This window comes from Heterodontus francisci, chromosome 26, assembly GCF_036365525.1.
Source record: "Heterodontus francisci isolate sHetFra1 chromosome 26, sHetFra1.hap1, whole genome shotgun sequence".
Taxonomy (NCBI): domain Eukaryota; kingdom Metazoa; phylum Chordata; class Chondrichthyes; order Heterodontiformes; family Heterodontidae; genus Heterodontus; species Heterodontus francisci.
In genome coordinates, this window is record NC_090396.1 from 36,052,952 (window position 1) to 36,058,951 (window position 6,000).

Genomic DNA, 6,000 nt, shown 5'->3' on the forward strand with positions numbered 1-6,000 from the left:
ACCTCTCGCTGCAGCTACAGCAGATGCCATGCCACAGCTGGCTCCAAAGGCACATCATCAGCCTGGGGCTCAGCATGGGCCTGGCCTCCCACTGTCCTCCAATTGTCAGTGGCCTCGGCTGTCATAGCCTCTGTCAGCTGCTCGGGTGCATATGTGCAGTGCTCACCAGCTTGAGACCATTGAATCTAATCGCGAACGCAATACCATGACTAGTGGAGGGTGCAGGGGAATGCTGTAACATTGCATCTATTTAAGTGTGTGGTTCCTATTAGTTTAGATATACAGCACTGAAACAGGCCCTTCAGCCCACCGAGTCTGTGCCGACCATCAACCATCCATTTATACTAATCCTACACTAATTCCATATTCCTACCACATCCCCACCTGTCCCTATATTTCCCTACCACCTACCTATACTAGGGGCAATTGCTAATGGCCAATTTACCTATCAACCTGCAAGTCTTTTGGCATGTGGGAGGAAACCGGAGCACCTGGAGGAAACGTATGCAGACACAGGGAGAACTTGCAAACTCCACACAGGCAGTACCCAGAACTGAACCAGGGTCGCTGGAGCTGTGAGGCTGCGGTGCTAACCACTGCGCCACTGTGCCGCCCTCTGAGGTTCCTCCTCCTCCTCCTCAGAGGTGGCCGCTGGCCTCTGGTCTCTTGACATCTTCTGATCTCGGCTTGACCCTGACCTACGTGAGATGCCATAAACATGCAAGGGTTAAGGGCTTCCCATTTCCTCATCCCAATCATGCTTGCTGTGGAATTGGTCACATGAGCACTATGCTATCTGTATGCCAGATGCACCCTTGTGCACCTGCACTTGTTGAGTCACCCTCTTGGGTTGGCTGTCCCGTCAGCTATTGTGCGAACGTCCTGGTGTTCTGCCAACTCCAGGGGCTCCTCCTTCACGGGCTTGAAGATATGGAGGTATAGGACCCCTTCACCAGTCTTGGCCCTCACTTTAATGTTAGGTGCTGTCTTTACTTGGAGGCATGCAAAGGAAGGCTGTTAGTTTCTCCATGGAGACAAGCACAACACCTATGCTGGTGTGGGCGCAGTAGCCGATGAATGGGGCACAGGGATGCCACCTGCATATAGCCACTCTTGAGGGACCTTGTGGGGGTCATCATGGACAGATGGACTCTTCTCACTAAGATCTGTCAGGATATGCTGCTGCCTCACCCCTTTGTCACCGATTGGGTGGTCATTCCCTCGGCATCTAGCGAACCTTCTCGTGTTACCCATGCAATCCCCGAAGGAAAATGATGTATGGAGTGCACACCTGGGAGGACTGAATGAAGGCATTGATGTGCTTTAAACACTGGATCCAGTTTCTGGGGGTGCCCCACGGCCGCTGACCTCCTCTGCAATCTCCGTCCAGGCTTGCTTGGTCAGGCAGTTCCCTCTCCTCCTCTCATCCCTTGCGAAGAGGACCACCCGCCTTGCTGTTGCAACCTGGAGAAGAACCTACAGGGAGGCATCAATGCACTGCAGGATCTTCCTTCTGCCATTATTGGTGGTGCCTTCCAGTGAGCTCCTATGTTGCTTTAAGTCTTCAGCGAGAGGAGCAGCAGCAGCAGAACGGTTCAAGGCAGCAAGAACAGGAGAACTCACAACAACAGTAACAAGAAGGAGCCCCTAATTCAGGCAGCAATGAACGCAGGGCTGGCAACCCTATAAATATGGTGTCAGCACCTGCTGCAGTGTCAGCTGATGCCGACCTGGCTGCCCACAGTGCCACTTTGGGTCCCAAATTGGACAGCTCCCATGCTGCACATTCCTTAATTGGCCAGCTGCCACGAGATTGCTTGTGGCCAGCCACCTAATGCACAAACGGAAATGGCACTCGTTTCTGGTGCTGCCACCGTGACCCGCACCATTGAGATAAAGTCCAGCCTGATATGTCTCTCTTTTTTTAAGTCTTCTCTTTCTTTACAACTCAACACAGCCTCTGTTCTAACTACTGTACATGTGCAATGTTGGATGTGGTGGAAGAGTGAAGTGATAACAAACTTCGGTACAAAGCAAATTATTTTGTTGTTTCCATACTCTTGAGGAGCACTGACTGAACTTTGAGGTTTGAATGCACAGGGCTTCAGTTTAACTGTCAATACAATGGTTCTAAAATACAATCCATGCAGGCTGACTAAACGAATATTCTCTTTTAAATACCAGGTGAATTCAAAAGTAAATTATTGCAGTGACACTTGCTTTAAACAAATAGATTTGCTGTTGTTTCAGTCAGTGCTGTCCATTTGATGAAACGGATAATGTTTCCTCATATAGATCAATAGAAATCTCTGTTTCTCTTTTGTTGATAAGGTCCAGGGCTTGCTTCTCGGGCTGGGTAGGCCAGCAGTGAACTGTGACAGGTGCAGGTTACTAGAAATAAACACAGTGTCTATCAAAGCATTCCTGTGCTTAGAGCAGTCACCTCTCTTTTCTCTATATGGGCTCTCTGACCTTTGCAGTCAGAATGACTGGTTGTGGCTGACCAAACTGGGCCAATTGTTGACTTTGTGTTTCTTGGTTAACCTGTTCTACTTTAATACAGACTGGAAAGGCCAAGTTGAATCAAAAGAAGTGACAAGCTCACGACTTGCAGTTAATTCTGCATGAATTCAGTTTAATATTTGCACAGGCATGGTGCACATCATCTAGGGATAGATTCGAGGTACACAATGCACTATTGATAGAATTATCAAATTAAGCAACTGGTAACGTAAATGTTTGTGAAAAAAACTAACCTTGGGAAATAGTCCAAGTTGCCCATGATGAGCAATAATAGGCCCTGAAATTCTGCAATGATTCTCTTGATTCCCCGACACAACCTTGATGTGGGACTGGCAGAGAAACAGTGTCAAAGGTTGAAAACAGGGAAAAGAAATCAGGGCTTGAAATATTGGCATGGGGGAATGGAATTTGGGGTGGCAGCTAGGTATGCCAGAGTTACAACTGTTCTAAAATGCATACTTAAAACCATTAGATTTGGCTGCTGGCAGAAGATGCACTGGCATCCAAAGTGGTGTACGTAGGTGACACAGGACAAAAAGGGAAAAGCTGCTGTCTCAGAAATTTCACCATTTGTAGCAGAATTATACATGACTTAAGTTAAGCATAGGATAAAGAGGGGCACATTACCAGCATGACCTATCCAACCAGGAAGTGATTTGTCTGCTATCACTTTAGAGAATTTTGCCTCAATATTAACATTCCATCTTTTTTTCACTTCTATCTCCTTATTCCTTTGTTCTCTCTAGCATTCTCTCTCTCTCTCTCTCTCTCCCCAACTCTCATATTTATGCTAAAGTAACTAGCACCCAGCACACAAATGCAAAATGCTTTTCCATAATGTTTCTTCTTTAACTGAATCAACTACAGATGATGGAAAGCTTCAATAAAGTTGGTGAAAATACACAGCCGATCCGACAGTGTTTGTGAAAAGAAAAGACCAGCTGACATTTTGGGTGTCATTATTCTGACAGACTTGCCATGTTTTTGCAACGTTTTCTATTCTTAAGAAAGTTGGAAAGTCTCTGAGCATTTGAGCACCTTGGTACAATTTGCAGCTTGGGAATTTGAGATGGAAGGAGCTGGGGAATGTTCAACTTAAGTTGCCAAATTTGGATCGTGGCCGATGGAAAGGAATGTGGCTCTCCATATTCAATGAGTGAAACTTGGAGGCAAGAGGTAGATGAAAAAATCCTAAAATAAATCCTTCTGAGTGCCTAAAAATGTCAGTTTAACTGCAAATGTGATTCTATAATCTCTTATGTTGTGCATTTTTGAGGAGAAACACCTACAAGGGCACAGGTTACAGCTGTTTGTTCGGTTTTTCATTCCATCTAAATCTCGAGAAACAGCTATAATGAACGTCACTAAAGTATGAATAATTGTTGTTTAAATGGCTGATCTCCTGTATACATTCCACCTTGCTGGATTATGATGTATTGTTTTGCTTTAAACTCTGACTGAAATTTATGGCAATGGCCTAACAGCAAAATTCTGACCATGGTGTGACTATATGCAGCAGTCTTGCACTTTTGTAGGAATAATTACAGCTGCTAAGATTATCTCTTCGATCTAAACTGTCAGAAATAAGTGTTTAGACAAACTGTTTCCCCTGAAGCAGCATTCTTTTAAATTGCATTCTGAACAGAAGTTTTAGTCACCATAAAAGTCATGGTCTATAAACTAACGACAAGCAACTAAAGAAGCTTGTTAAAGCATTCTTTCTGAACGAAAGGTTATTGTTTCCATTCATGTAAACTTCATTGTGCACTAATTAAAGTCCAAAAGTTTTATCAGCAAAATGGATGCCAGCTGACCAGCTGCTTCACATCATTTTTACCCATCCAATTTTCTTCCCTTTTTTTCTTGACAGTGTCGCGTCATGCTGGGATACAGTTCCGGTGACTGACCATCCATGTAGCTTTTTCCATCCAGACGGTGTGTGTCAACAGGCTATTCAATATCAAGGGAACACCACAACTGATCTGGCTCCTGCCCACGCTTGATGTTCATGCAGCCTCATTTCCAGCAGGGTACTGGATCGCACTGTGGAACAAGAACTCTGGTTGATTTATCTTTTCCTGTCCCCAGCCCCCCACCCCTCCAATTTTTGTACAGGGCAATTGAGTGCAACTGTGGCTCTCTTTTTGCCACCCTAGCTGGTATGATCTAAAGTAATAAATAAAAACAAAATACTGCAGGTGCTGGAAATCCGAAATAAAAACAGTAAGTGCTGGAAATACTCAGCAGGTCTGGCAGCATCTGTGGAAAGAGAAGCAGAGTTAACATTTCAGGTCAGTGCTAACACCAGTCAAGGACTGAACTTGGAAATTTCCTACTCTATATGGCTTAGCTGCTCACTGGACAGTGCAATTATCAGCAGATCATCAGAGGCATTTGATCAAGATCTCAAATAAAGCAATGGGCATTTAGGGAGATTATCCCTTTGCCTGGGCTGAAAAGCCTGCAGCGCTAAATTGTCAATATCTACAGCACAGTTTTTTGATATTATCTATGAGGGAGAGAGAGAGGGCTAGATTTTATATATATATACATATATCTACAGCTAAGTATCTATCTATATATATCCCTATCCTCTATAAAACTCCATAAAAGGATTTCTCTGCTCCATAAATGAATATCTTATAGGACATTCCAAGTGTGCATCATCCAGTTGTAGGAGAAACTTCCCTGAAACTGTAGAACTACAATTCATTGATTCACAAAACGTTCCGATGTCAGAGCAACAGATGGAATGATTCGCTTTAATATTGCAAGAGCCCTGGATGCAGCAGATTTGATTTCTTCTGCAATGCCAGTATGCCTGTCAAATTAGATCTGTATTGAATTGTTGCTCTTTTTTTGTTCAATGAAGTTACTAATTACATTTGTAGTCCTAAAGAATGCATCCACATGAAATAGTTTGTCTTCAAGTGCCACAGTTTTTTAGTGCATTATTTGGAAATAAGATGACAGTTGCTTGTTCATGCAGTAAACCTATCCATTTTTAAAAATTAGTTTCCCATATAAGAAGAAGGATAAAATGGTTTCCTGTCCATCAGGCCACACTATCCCTACATCTGCGCTTGGATAACAAAAGGGAAATAGCCGCAGGATAGCCTTTCCCAAATTTCTTTGGCAAGCTCCTAAGGGGATAAAGATCCTTCCTTTCAAACTTTGGTTTAGTAGGAGGAAGTACATTAGGACAAAGAAACCATATGATATATAGAGGCTTTATTTCACTGACAGGAGATTTGGGGTTTATTCTTTAACTCAGTTTACTTACACAGCTATTTTATGAAACATGCATGCACGATTAACAGGTTCACTTCAAAATCATAAACACCTTTCCAAAATAACAATTTACACACATAAAATACTGCTCACATAAGAGAATGTCTTTTTTTAAAAGAAGCTTTTAAAAGAGAGGAAAAAAGGCAGCAAGGTGAAAAGGGTTTGGAAAAAAATTGGGAGCAGGAG

The 6,000-nt window shown here is 43.4% G+C and overlaps 1 long non-coding RNA gene across 1 annotated transcript in view; it reads left to right on the forward strand.

The window, feature by feature from the left end:
- LOC137384548 (uncharacterized) overlaps positions 1 to 4,627 on the forward strand; it is a 52,793-nt gene extending 48,166 nt beyond the window's left edge. The window contains exon 3 of the long non-coding RNA XR_010977600.1: positions 4,394 to 4,627. This is a non-coding gene — a long non-coding RNA (uncharacterized lncRNA). The remainder of the gene's footprint in view (positions 1 to 4,393) is intronic.
- Positions 4,628 to 6,000: the final 1,373 nt, after the last annotated feature.